The sequence below is a fragment of the Meles meles genome, chromosome 5, assembly GCF_922984935.1.
Source record: "Meles meles chromosome 5, mMelMel3.1 paternal haplotype, whole genome shotgun sequence".
In the NCBI taxonomy this organism is placed as follows: domain Eukaryota; kingdom Metazoa; phylum Chordata; class Mammalia; order Carnivora; family Mustelidae; genus Meles; species Meles meles.
The window spans coordinates 1,477,773-1,492,140 of NC_060070.1; positions in this window are offsets into that span (position 1 = coordinate 1,477,773).

The following is a 14,368-nucleotide window of genomic DNA, read 5'->3' on the forward strand; positions in this document are numbered from 1 at the left end:
CCGAGCCTGCACGGACTCTCCCCCGGCCGCTCCTGGCACCACACCGCAGTCACACCTCCGAGGATCTCAACGTAACCGTTCCGGCCCAGAGTTCGGAAAGCCGCAGAGAGGTAGCGCCCGTGAGCCAAGCCGGCCGGACCCACTTTGGCTGAGTCCCCGTGGCTCGGAGACCACCGTCGGGCGCTCTCCAAACGCTGCTGTCTGCGTGGCTCACGTGGAGCGCGGGACGGGGTCACTGCTTTTCTCCCGGAATGTCTCCACTGGGCATCAGATGGATCGGATTCGGCAAGTCCTCGAACATACGTGCTTCATCAGCGTCTCCGCCATCGCTTTCCGTGCAAGACGGTTTTAAAGGAAAGTAGGACTCATGTGTTTCTAATTCTCTTATTCTTACTGAAACTTATCTAACGTTGCTTTGTAATGGTTAGCTGATGTCTGAGAGCTTTTGAACTGTTAACTGCTTTCCCCAAGTCAGGACCTTATGTTCAGAAAAACAATGAGCTCAAACCCTGCGTATTTCAACTCCGAACTCACGAGGTTTAAAATTAGGACTTTGGTGTGCGAACGGGAGGTAATGTCCGCACATAGCTGAGAACTCCGTCACCAAATTCCAGGTTTTCGTGTGGCCCGGTGGGCGAGAGACGAGGAGACTGGGGAGGAGGCGAAGGCCACCGGCGTTGTGCGAAGGCTGTGCGGCCGAGTGTGAGTGAGCAGCCCCCCTGGGCCGAACCGGGGAGGGTGAGATCCCAGCGGGCGCCAGGGTGGGCTGGGGCCCGGACCCGTGTTCCGACGCATCCCCACAGGACCCCACCCTGGCAAGTGTTCACGCTGCATTTGAGGGAGAGGCTCTGGTTTTCTGGAAGCAAGAGGCTGGGGTAGAGACCAGGCCAGTGTTATGAAGAGTGAGGGCCTCTTCTCTCTGTCCTCACCCGGGCGGGCCAAGTGTGAGGGAGGGGACATGCAGTAGGGGAAGTACTTGCCAGGGTTCCTTCTCAGTCACCGTAACCTCGGGCCCCCCAGGGACAAGTGTGCTGAGGAGTAGAAATTGATGTAATACACTGCCCTCTCACAGAGGTGCTTTTTCTCCTCCTCTGTATCTTTTTTCCTCCAAATTAACTCTGGTGAGTTTATTTCTCTGACCCCCAGGGGGTTTCCTGTTGCAGCTCGGTGGTCGCCCTCCACGGCTAACTCTGTCCTTGGTGTCGCATGTGTCTGAGCCGCCGAGAGCTCCGGAAGCATCCGCAGTCACGGGGACGGTGAAGTTGGGACCCAGCACCCCGGGCTGCAGGGCCCATATTAACCTGGACACTCAGAGGCGGAGGCTGTCAAGACAGAACACTCGGGGTGGAGCCTCAGATGCCCCGATTTTTAACTCCACGACCTTGGACAAATATATCAAACTTGAAATCATTTGAAAAATGCAAGAATCATGTGTGATCGGCGTCACTGCTGAGTTGGGAGAGAGGACTTGAGAGAGGAAGTGACAGGCCCACGTGCTCGGCAAAGGCCAAACTACGGGTTTTTTCTGTCATCTGCCTGCGCCCTCCCCCCCTTCCCGGCCACCGCCCGCCTGCCCTCCAACGGCATCGCAGTGGACTGGAGGTGGGCTGGGGTCCCCTGGTGCCCCTCCGAGCTTCAGTGACGGCACAGGGCACGAGGTCTGTGCTCGACAGACACTTGTCCGTGTACCTCTCATGGGTTTTGTGAAAAGTTCTCAGGCACTGTGTTAGGTCCTCCCCCGTGAGACGGCAACAGGTGCTTGTCGACGGTCGCATGAGTCCAGCTCTAGGCAGGGACCCTTTGCGTGAGACGTCACTGCCCACCACGGATGCTGAGCCAGCTGCTATCCCCCTCCGGTCCACACAGCAGGCCCTGCCCCGGACACTTCCCTGGACAAGGACAAGGACGCTGGGATGCCGCCCCCCAACAGAGTCACAAGGGCAAATTCCCCAGCATGTGCCCTGAGCTCCGCTTAGAAGCTGTGCGGCCATCATACAGGACCAGGGATCACTGAGGTTGACCAGAAGGTTCAATCAAGGTGGGCTCCCAGCCCAGCCACAGCCCTAGAAGCAATCCCCAACAGAGCCCTGGAACCTGATGTTTCAGATGTGGTGAACTTCCTAGTGAACAACTGAAATTCTTCTCACACGAACAAGCATGAGGATCTGGGCTCACACAGGGAGCGGCGAGACATGCGCAGGCCTTCTCTTGGAGACCCACAAGCTGGATGAGTAGCCCGTGTTTATAAAGTATTTATAAAGGTTTATTTCCCGGGGCCCCACGCACTGTCCGGACACCCTTCAGGGCTTTGAAAGAGCAGGTACAGCAGAGCCAGAACCGGGACGATCGGGGCAGTTGGGCGAAGTCTTCACGTTACGAGGACCTTCTGTGCGGCTGCTCTGAACCGGCACTGACCAACCCGTCCTGCGGTAGACGCGGTGCGCAGACAGCCCGGGCTGTAGAGGACATCGGGACACGCCGTGTTCATACCCAAAACAGTCGTGAGGAATATGCCAGCCCGGGCCTGGCGGGTTCCCAATGACGATGCTCACATGTGGGTCCGGGGGAGCGTCTGGGACTGATGGTGCATCTTGGGGTCCTCAAGTCTTTTCTCTTGAGTTTCTCTGTTCTGCTGGAAGGACGTCTTTGCAGCACGGTCTGGTCCCTAACACGAGGACGTGACACCCACAGAGGACGCGTGTGTGATTGCCCAAGCTGTTCACCGCACCTCCACCCTGAAGGCCATCTTTCTCCACGACAGCCTCCAAGGGGCTTTAGAGGAAGAAAGTTCCCTCCAGACTCAGACTTGTCTCCTTGAGGTGCACGTCCCCTTCCTGGTTTGCTCCTGCACCGTCTCCACTGCTGAGACGCCCACCCTTGGCCCCACCGAGGACGGTGAGCTTGTCAGAGCCGAAGAAGGCAGCTCGAAGCACAGAAGTAACCCGCCAAGCGCGGCCCGGAGAACCCTTCCCAATCTGCGACGGCAGATGTCTCCGTGGAGAGACACCAGCTCTGAATTTCAGAGGAGAAAGTGGTGCACTTGGATTATTCTGTGCTTGTAGGGTCTGGGAGGTGTGCAGATGGCGAGTATGAGCAGCCGGTGCCCGAAGCCACTGGGGTGCGGGGAGCCCATCGTGAGCCACCCTCGGGAGGCAGCCGCCGTGCGAACGTCCTGCTGGAGCTCCCTTAAGGCCGCCTCCAAGGAAGCCTCCCTTCGTAGGGGCCCCCACCCCCGTGCAAGTGCGGAAGCCTGGAAGTGACCTGCAGGCCCCCGGCATCTGGGTTTCCGCAGCGGCATGGGCTGGGATGGCGCCCCTGCGGCGAGCCACGCGCCATTTCCGGGCCTCCATTTCCTCACCGGATCTGCACAAGTTCACGGTCTGCCATAGCTCTGAGCGTCTGTGGTCTTGGTAGCGGGACTGGAGACGTCACCTGGCAGGTGTGATTAGTGGGGAGAAGCCGGTGAGTTAAATATAGAAAACAAGGTGGGTTTTTTGACAATGCCCATCCCTCTGCCTCTTTATGGGGCCCTTACTTACGATATCCGTGATGCTGGTGTGATCTTGACCTATTTTTTAGGTAATATTCATATTTAAATCAGTAGACCGTGATAAAACGGATGCCCTTGCCACGGGGTGGGCCTCGTTCAATCAGTTGACGACTGTGAGAGAAAAGCCTGAGCTGCCTGGAGGAGGGGGTCTGCAGGCAGATGGCCTGCAGACTCCCCACTCTTCCCTGGGTCTGCAGCTCTAGAAGGTGCACACATGCCCTCTTGGGTCTGCTTCCCTGGAGAACGCTGGCGCAGCCGTTGGAGACCGATGACGACGGTGAGCAGAGGGACGGCGGCTGCAGCTCTTGGCACAGCACGGCCCTCCGCACCTGTGTCACCGCAGGCCCTGCACACGCTGGGGCCCGAGGCCGCCGCCCAGCTCTGCTGTCGGGCCACGTCCTGCACGAGCAGCTTCCGTATTCTGCACACCTTTCAGGCGTCCTTCCCTCCGCGATGCTCACGAACTGCAAGCGCACCGTTCGCCCCGTCCTCAGCTACGCGCGCTCTGAGAAGGAGGCTCTCACGTGCTCTGCCCACGCGGTACACCCGCTCTGAGCGCCCTTGTCAGTCCCGGTCTGCGGCAGGTGCCCAGTGGGACTGAAACGTGGGGGGCCTGGACCCCGGCCGCCTTCATCTGTGCTGTGGCCGCAGATGGAGAACCAAGGACGCGGCTGCGGGGACGTGCTTGAGGGGGGATCCCCGTACCCAAGTGACAAGTGGGGAAAGTGGCAGAGAGAAGGGAGGGAGGCCACAGGGTGTGATTTCTGAGGACCCCTGGGTAACCTGGTGAACGTCTCCTCAAAACTACTTCACTTTGTGTCGAAACGCAACTGGACGCTTGTCCACCTGTTCCCGCCCTGGTTACCCAGAAGCCCCAGGTTCCACTCTAGTAGGTGGGGACGTGCCCATGGCAGAGCCCGGAGGACCCACACCCCGTGTGTGCAGCTGTGCGTGTCTGTGGGCACCAGCCCAGCTCGGCGACCTCAGCGGTGGACCAAGGGGTCCTGCGACCCGGGCCACCGTCTGCGGACACGACCCCACTGACCCGTGAGAGCACAGCACCGGGTGTGGCCCCAGAAACTCCCTTCTCCAAACCGTGCAATAAGGTGACACAATGACACAGAGCCGCCACGCAGCAGGGCAGGGATGGAAGCAGACTCGGGGCCAGATGTGGGTTTTCCCTGACCTAAGTGAAGGTCAAGTGACCAGAGACTCTGGTGACAACGGTAGGTGCTGTGCACCCGTGAAGGGGCCCGAGGCCCCCTGAGTAGTGCTCTCCTCTCCGCCAGGCTGACAGCGTCCCGGGCAGGGAGGGTCCCATGGCTCATGAACAGCAGGTGCCCCCCCCACCCCACCGTGGGGATCTCTGACATTACTCTGTCCCTGCAATTCTGAACACTCTTTTTTTTTTTTTTAAGATTTATTTCTTTGTGAGAGCGAGACAGAGGGCATGAGCAGAAGAGACAGAGGGAGAGAAAGAATCTCGAAGAGACTCCACACTGAGCACAGAGCCCAGCACGCAGCTCGATCTCACGACCTGAGCCGAGACCAAGAGTCGGATGCCGAACTGACGGAGATGGAGATGGCCCCCCCAGGCGCCCCCGACCAATCTTCCTATGAAAACAGAGTTTGACAACACGTCGCACTTACCCACAATCATCCCGACCCCGGCTTAAGTAAACGGCAGACCCAGGGCGTTCTGTCTGGGTGAGCACCAGAGCAACAGAAGAACAGATGAAAGGACGAACTGGCCCTTTCCACCACGAACTCCTTTCACCCACTGAAAAGAAACCAGTTGTACCTTGACTCTCGCCCTCTGAAGGGCGTCCCATACCCCAAGTGTGTAGCATCCGTACAAGAAAGCCCGTGAAAATCTAAACGTTTTAGCCCCCCTGAGGCTGCCGACCTTTCCTAGAATCCTCGTGCTCTCTCTCCCAGTTCAATGTTTGGATAAAATCTCAAGGCAATAGGGAGACCATTACTCTTGCTCTGGATCTGGACCAGCACACGAAGCTTCAGGAGAGCATCTGAACTTAAGAACAGACCTGAGAACACTGCGCGTTAACGCTCACGGGAGAGTCCAGGCCGTGCGCTGCCCGTTGTACGTGAAGGGTTGATGTCCAGAAGCGCAGAGCTGCCTTTGAGACAGCCGCGGCGAGCACTCACGCCGCATTCACGTGTTTTAAGGGATTCCAGGGCACAGAAATGGGGAATTCATTGTCTCTTAACCATTTTCTCTTGTGATCCCGTAATACCAGGCGGCTTCGGAAAGAGCCCTCAAGAGCGCGTAGGGAATGACTCGTGCTTGCTTCGGCCTCGCGCTCGGGCGGCTGTTTTTAGGCAGAAAAACTCTGGAAACCCAGTGGAGTTGCGCTGAGGGATGTTTCTGAGAACGAGAAGAGTGGGAAAGCCTGAACCTGATCACTGTGTCCAAAGGGCAGGAAAGGAACACGCTGTCAGAAATCCATAATGAGATGATAGAACGGACGGTCTTCCCACTTTCCCAGGGACAGATGGGTCCACTCAGCTCAGCCGGTGGTGACGGACGTCCCTGGCCCAGATGCCGGCGACACGCAGCCTGTCGCCCAGAGACCTCCTTCGTCGGGGCAGCGTGAGCTGCAGTTTAAGGCTGAGTGTCGGGGGAGGCGGCGGGGCCGCTGTTCCTGGCCGTGGGGCCCGAGTACCGAGGACGTTGCCGATGGCGGCTCAGGGACTCCGTGGCTCGTGGGCGCCCTGGAACGGGGAGCTTCTGTCTTCTTGGAACTGGGCCGTTCTCCCCGGGGAACGTCTCACACTCTCTGCTTCTCTAGCGAAACTTCTCCCCCGTAGCGATGCTCCCCGCTTGTAAACACTCCAGGGAGACGACGGCAGGTGGAACCGCAGTTCCTCAAGTTCAGGAAAACGGGAAGTGTGGTGACGCAGCGGGAGTTTCCCTGCAGCCCGTTTCAGTGTGTTAGAAAACACGTGCAACCGACCACTGCTCAAACACAGTCCGAACCCCGGAAACAGCAGGAGGGACCCGCCGGAAGCGGAAGGAGAAGGGAAAGCCGAGCTCGAGACTTACACAAGACAAATCCTTTGTGTCGGACTCTTCTAGTGAAACACGAAAATGTCTTTAATCTTCAGCTCTTTCCGTTGTGGCCGTAGGCATGTGCTTGATCAAGGAGTCTGTGCACGTTACTCCGCGACTAAGCTCCGAGTGGGAACAGCAGGTGCACCTCAGCGGCTGAGCGGGGGTGGGCAGCTCACGGCCGGGGCCACTGTCCAGAGTCCATCTGTCCTCTGCATGGGGGCAGATCCCGGCAGCTGTGAGCCTCGGGGGTGTGCAGGAGCACGCGCAGCACCACGTCTCCTCTGCACGGCCTCGCAGCGGACGCGGCCTCGGGACCGGCCCACAGCAGCTGAGCGCGGGTTAACGGGGTTGCCCAGCTCTCTGCTCAGCAAGACGCAGGCTGCCCGGGGCTGCTCTTTCTTCATGTCTTGGTTTTCCCCCGATGCTGCTGAGAAGATCCTGACACATCATGGCCCATCGGACGGACTTGAATCCAGTTTCTGCCGTCCGGCCTCCCCACCCGAGCTGTGGACGCGCCGGGCCCCACACACTGACCTCCCTGTCCCCATATGCCCGCAGCACACGTTCATCGTGAGCGTTTGAATATTGAGCGTCACAGCCGGCAGCACGTGTAAGTCCTCACAGCTTCGTCTTTGCGGAGTCATGGGGGCCTTCACTTTCCCAAGTGCCGTCTGCGTCGCACCCCCCGATCCCCCTGGGCCACACCAGTCTGGGCGCAGTTCACCGATGCAGAAGCCGGGGCTCAGCTTCCTGGAGCAAACGGGCTCCAGAGAGGGATGGGACCTCTCGGGAGCTGAAGGAGTCTTTGGGTTTGGTATCGGCAGAGAGAGGAATGAGGCAAAGACCATCGACACAGAGAATGTTTTGCTCATGGGGTCCCCGAGCCCGCAGTCACGGGGCGTTCAGCGGCTCTCGGTTTCCACAAAGTCTACCTGTGGTATCTCTGCCATAAAAGTGAGTTATGCAGAAAGTTCTGCCTTTATTTTAAGAAATATTTATCATTTTTAGCTGCAACACACCAAAATCTTTCAACAGCCACCAGAAGGAAAAAAAAAAGTGAGCACTTTGCTGTTTCCTTCACCGTCAATGTGTTTGCTGATGAGTTCGTGAAATGGGTTCTATCGGCGAAATCTTCAAAGGATCTCATCCTATAGGGAATAAAAGAAAAAAACATGGTGGAATTAAGTTTTGTTTAAAGTCTTAATATATAAAACTTACAAAGAGAAATTCATCTCTGTTGTGGTTCCGATTTCCTCATTCTGCTGAAATCTGCTATTAATTTGGAAATGTGTGTTGGTTTCTGCTTTAATTTTCATTAAATGTTACCTAGGCTGCATGTGCATTCGTGGGGCCCAGCAGCTGGTCTCTGCGACAGCCGGGACACCCGTGTGAAGGCAGGCAGGAGCCAGATGCGCTCGTGGAGAGTCAAAGTCTCTGGGGATGCCTGAAGGGCTCCATAAGGACGCAGATGTCTCCACACATTCAACCCCGTGTTGTCTGCCTTCGACCCTCCTAACTCATCTGGCCCCTCTCCAACCCCCCACGTGTCCCTCTTGCCCATCAGCATGGCAGGGGCGGACACCACTCACCTCCTCCGCCAGTCTGTGCTCACTTCCTTGTGGGACGCTCCCCGAGGGTCTCACCTGCTCCTCCCGAGTTTACTTAGAGCATCTCATCCTGATGTGCTACATCCAAGTGGTTCAAATGGAGAACCTGTCATGGACAGGCTATGTCCCCCCAAAATCCATATGTGGAAGCCCTGGCTGAACTCTTGGTGTGGGTGACGGGGACCCCAGGATCAGAGGAGGAACGGTCAGCGGGGTCAGTGGAGGGAAGAGATGTTCCACAGAGGGCATCTCCTGCTAAAAGGACAAGGCACATCCTGTCCACTGAGCCATGGGGAAGGAGGGGAAGGACATGGTCCCAGACATCTGTGTGATGGGGAAGCGGGGAGACCGAGCCCGCAGCCTGCGGTGAGAGGTGACCGGCTAAAGTCCTGCAGGGAGGGGGCTGGGAGCCAGGGAAGGAGACGGGAGAGTGAAGGGAGCGCCTGCGACCAGAAGAAGGCAGACATCATCCTGGTGTAAACGAGAGACAAAGTTAAGACAGAACAGCCCAGCGTAATCAAACGGTGACAAGAATTAGCATCATTTTGTCGTTTTTCGCCAGCAGTGCTCCACTGCGTGGCTGTCGGAGCAGAGGACCTTGACACCGGGGTCACTCGGTGCTGTGGCTTTGCCTGGCTAAGGCAGAACGCTGCCGTTGAGCTGAGGACGTTTGCAAAAGGGGGATTCTAAGGAACAGCCACGGGGCGGGGCATTAAGGTCGCCCGTGGCTGAGGATGGGCTGTGTCTGCGGGGAGTGTCCAGGAGGCTGCGGGCATTTCCGGGAACCGTGGGCATAGGGTGCCTGGGTCTCGGGTGTGGGTGAGAGTCTCCACCGTGTCTCAAGGAGGAGGGCAGCTGGGCAGGAGGAAGGGTTCACTGCAGAGATGACCGGGCGTGGCGCTGGGTGCAGCGGAACTGTGGGCCAGACGCCAACATGGCTAAGGGAAGTGAGAGCCCAGGACGACAGGAGCACCACGCCAGGGGAGACGGCAGGGAATGGGAGGTGGGGTCCTCAGGCTCCTGGAGGAGGGGCAGCAAGGCGTGGAGGCTGTGAGCTGCTGGGACAGCCCGGACCTTCCCACCGGAATCTGCTTCTCTGGAATCCATGAGACGGACATCAGTGTCCTCACTGTCCCGGGGAAACAAGTCCAGAGACGCTAACTATTGCCTAAGCTCGCAGATCACCAGAGCATTCCGCAGGGTCACTCACTGCCTCCACCCGCGGGAAGGATCTCACACAACTTCCACAACCTTCTCCTTGGAAGTGGACTTGATCGTCCATTAGCTCTCAGCAAACACGAGCTGGGCCACGCTGCTGTACGAGAAGTTTCCAAGGAGGAAATTCTGTGGCTGCAGAAGAGGAAGACAGGCCAGGAGGACACCCAGTGTCCTCAGGGCACTCCCGGGAACGCCGGCAGAGAGCCCTGGGCGCGGTCACCGGCAAAGGCGCCCAGAGTGTGTGTGACTGGGGCACGCCGGCGTGCGTGCGTCTGTCTTTAACTGATTGAAAACGCTTCCAATGTATAATCAAATAAGAATACTCTGGGCTCAGTGCCAGGGGATATTAATCTATGGGGCTTTTCTGCACCCTAAAGGTAGCCATCTGGGATTGTTAAAAGCTCCTCCTTTCCAAGTTTTCTTTACATCAACGGTTTTGCTTTTAATACTCAAGACTCAATGTGCATTTCATCAGCACGAGGGGACCCAGCCCGGGCCCCGGTCTCCTAGGAAGCCGGCTCTGCAGAACGTGGGTGTGTTTGGCATCGAACGAAGAGATAAGTTCTGCATTTTTTTCCAACATGAAAGACGAAAGAACATGAAAAGTAGCATGTCCGCTGCCAATTTACCAAACGGCCTTTCCGTGCCAGGGGCAGTGTGTGAAAAATACAAAACCAAAGGAAGAAGTTGTGAAGGAAGAAGCAGCATCTGAAGAGAAAGAAAACGAACTTTTGGGGAGAAAATACGTGGATTTAATTATGAAGGAGAGTTACCGGACGTGAGCACTGAAATGCAGACAATTCTTTTTGAAATGGTGACCTCATCGTGACCTCATTCAGTGATGTTCAAGGGTGTTTGCTAAAATCGGGGCACAGTTTTAGAAGCATAGACTTTTTTTTTTAATATTTTGTTTATTTATTTGAAAGAGACAGAGAGAGTGTGAGCACAAGAGACCACACAAGCAGGGGAGGGGCAGAGGGAGAAGCAGACGCCCCACTGAGCACGGAGCCTGGTGCAGGGCTCGACCAAGGACCCCGGGATCATGACCTGAGCTGCAGGCAGAGGCTCAGCCCCCTGCGCCCCAGGCGCCCCGGAAGTGGACCCTGTGCAGACACACAGCGTGCACGTGCTGGGAGTCACAGGAGGAAATCACAGGCGGGCGGGGTCTTAGCCAATCTGACACGTAAAGGATTCTCCGCGGCCTCCCGGGTCTCCAGTGGAGGACAGGGGAGCCCCCTGACACAGGAACAACAACTTCTAGAAATGAAAAAATGGTGAGTTTGTTCAACATGCGGCGAGAGAATAACGGAAGTGAGGGACAGACGAGGAGCCGTCGCGAGGCGGGAGTGATACCACAGGACGTGACCGTGACAACGTGGGGTGACTGGCGGGGGGTGACCCGCGGCAGGAGGCCGCCGCGCCCCTCTGGCTGGGCGGGCACGTCAGTGGCCGGCGGAGCCGTGTCCTCCCCCTGCCTCCAACCTTCTGTTACGACCATTTTCCTCTCTCCGGAATATATCCTGATAATGGCAGTTCACGACAGGATACAATCTATGTCTAAGTGTTTCACTCCATAGACCTCTTTTCCAGGCAAATACAGTTGGAAAAATAAAAAATAACCACAATGAATGCCGCGGTCGGGGACGGCGTGGAGGCCCGTCTCTCACTTCAACTGAAGGAGCTGGTGGGAGCCGGCCCCGTCTTCATCACCCACACGGCAGCTCTGCGCCCCTCTTTCATGGGATCCGCGTGCGCTTCGAGGGGGCTTTGAGGACCGGCTCTGCTCGGACGACCTCCCAAAACCCCACAGCGAGCTCGGAGGGGCTCGCACACCAGCGGCGGTGTCTCGGGTTTGTCCGTAAGAGCTGCTGCGTGGGCCGGGCTTCCAAAGAGCCGCCTTCCGGTGCAGCCTTGACGATGGCCACGGGCGCGACCAGCTTCCCCTTGACGCCCCTTCCCCAGCTGGAGAAGGAGGATGCGATGAAGTCACAGCGTCGGAACGTCCGGGAGCTTCTGTGTGCAGAGACTGTTCTGGTGGGACGCGGGAGGGACCCTGTCTGGGGCCGAAGCCATTCCAGCTTCCACCCGCCCTGCTTGCATCGAAGCGGGACCAGCAGCCAGAAATCCTGTTTCCTTTTAAATTTTTTATTCCGGTACAGTAACATGCAGGGCCGTATTCCTTCAGGCGTACGACAGAGCGACCCACACGCCCCACAGCGTCGCCGCCGTGTATGGGCTCTGAGTCCCTCTGTGCTATTTCTCCCGATGTTGAAAGAAAAATCCCTATCCAGCCAGACCCGACCCATCTTAAAACACATTTAAATTATTTATTTTATTGTACTTTTTAGACATACGTTTCTTTTATCAGAACAAGCCTCAGTTAATAAAGTTATTAGCCAAATTAGAAAGATCATTTTCTTCGACGAGAAAGTAAGAGTCTCGCCGTATTTTACGTAATAAAACTGAGCTCTTCTATTAAAATGGTCAGGGAATCATGAATATGGAGCTTTAAACTATAACCTTCAGACCCTTACCCCCAGGCACACTTACCAGACCCTTAGAAGCAATAAAAAGTCACCTTTCCTCTCAACTCCAGTAGCCACGGTTAATTGAAAAGCCGATTAAAAAGGCAGGCCGGTAGGGAATATAAAAATTCCATCTTTTTCCACAAAGAAACAATATATTCACTGAGCGTAATTTCCACTTTAATTCAAGGAAACAAAATATTTGTTCTGAAGTTAAAAAATTAATAACAAGATGCATAAAGCCTTTCTGCTAGGAAACACACGTGAATTGAATTAAGTTGTCAGCTTTATCGGTACTTAACCTCTGGACAGCCACAGAAAATGGGCCAAAGAGAAGGTATTTATTTCACATAAAATATATAAATGGAATAAAAATTATTATGGGCGGACCATTAAATAGCAGAGGGCAGCTGTGGGGAGCGCAGCTGCCCGCCAGGGACGCCTTTGCCTTGGCTCTTTCAACAGAACAACCGTGTCCTCCCTGGCGGCAAACGCCTGGCTCCAAGTCTGACCCCAGGGATGCCGGGGACAGTTGTCAGTGGAGGGACACTTATGGGAAGTCTACCAGATGGGCTCAGGGACACTGCGAGGCATCAGTCCTGCCACATTCGGCGGGCACAAGCCTTGGCCTGTGCCCTCTGCCCCCCGCCGAGCCCGGGGGCCGCACGCTGGAGCCAGCCGCACTGGAGGGTGACAGGGCCAGCCGAGGGGTGACCGCAGCAGCCCAGCCCATGGGGAGTCCATCCATCTGCTGGCGACTGGAGGAAAATGGCTCCTACCTGCCGTGCCCTGGCTTTCTATTCCGTTTTGTACAATGAGGTCAATTCCCCACAATCAAATTCCCGTATTTCCATCATGAGGGAGACTGCTTTTGTAGGAATGACCTGCCAGGTTTACCCTGATGTGTGGGGCTTGGGGTTTCAGATTCAGGTTTCCCTTGTCCTTGATTCTTTTCTGATGGGAGAGTTCGAACCGCTTGATACAAAACAGTCCTGACACCTGAGTTTGAGTTCCTAATGCCATCAGCTGAACGTCTGTTTTATGCCAAACAGGTCATGCTGTGGGCAAATGGTGAGGCAGATGGTGCTGTTGTACAGCGAGGTCTGTGCTCTCGCTCTCAGAGGCCGCACACTAACGTACATCTCCTTCTGCCGCACCTGTCCAGCTACACCGCTGGACGTGGAGCATTGCTAACGAGAGGTACAGAGGACACCGTGAGCTCGACTGCAGTCCAGGCAGCGGGTCGTCCTGACCACAAGTAGGGCTCAGTACCTAGTGGGCAGCACAGCTCTCCCTGGCCTGTGACTCGCTTTGAGCACGTGATGGGCTCTGACGAGGAGACATGGGCAGACAGGCCATAAGCTAGGCTTGAAAGCCTTGCGTGGTTGGGCTTATTGTGATTCACGCACAGCCATGTGGGAACATGCCCCCAGTGGCCGCAAAGTCCACGGAGGGTGAGGGAACGGGGCAGGCCTGCATCTGGTGTGACACATGGAGGAGGATCAAGCTGAGCCCAGACTGGACTGCAACCCTGGCCAACCAAGAAGTGTGAATGAGAGTAAACGAGGGCTGTTCCAAGCTACGAGCTTTAGGGTGGCTCGCTCACAGCATATTAGTAAAAGATGGTTAAAATAACTTTTTAGAGTGAAGAAATACCAAAAATGGCTAAATATCTAATTAGTCAAAATGCTTTTCACAATTGTGGGCTGTGGGGTATTGTGTGATTAGGGAGAAAACCACCATCATCATCATCACCATCATCACCATTATCATCATCATCATCATCATCATCACCATCATCACCATCATCATCACCATCATAATCATCATCACCATCACCATCATCATCACCATCATCACCATCATCATCACCATCACCATCATCATCACCACCATCGTCATCATCATCACCATCATCATCACCATCACCATCATCATCATCACCATCATCACCATCACCATCATCACCATCATCACCATCATCACCATCATCATCACCATCATCACCATCGTCATCATCACCATCATCACCATCATCACCATCACCATCATCATCATCACCATCATCACCATCATCATCACCATCATCATCATCATTATCATCATCACCATCATCACCATCATCATCACCATCACCATCATCACCATCATCACCATCATCATCACCATCATCACCATCATCACCATCATCACCATCACCATCATCATCATCACCATCACCATCATCATCATCATCATCACCATCATCATCATCACCATCATCACCATCACCATCATCACCATCATCACCATCATCACCACCATCATCATCACCATCATCATCATCACCATCATCACCATCACCATCATCATCACCATCATCACCATCATCACCATCATCATCATCACCATCATC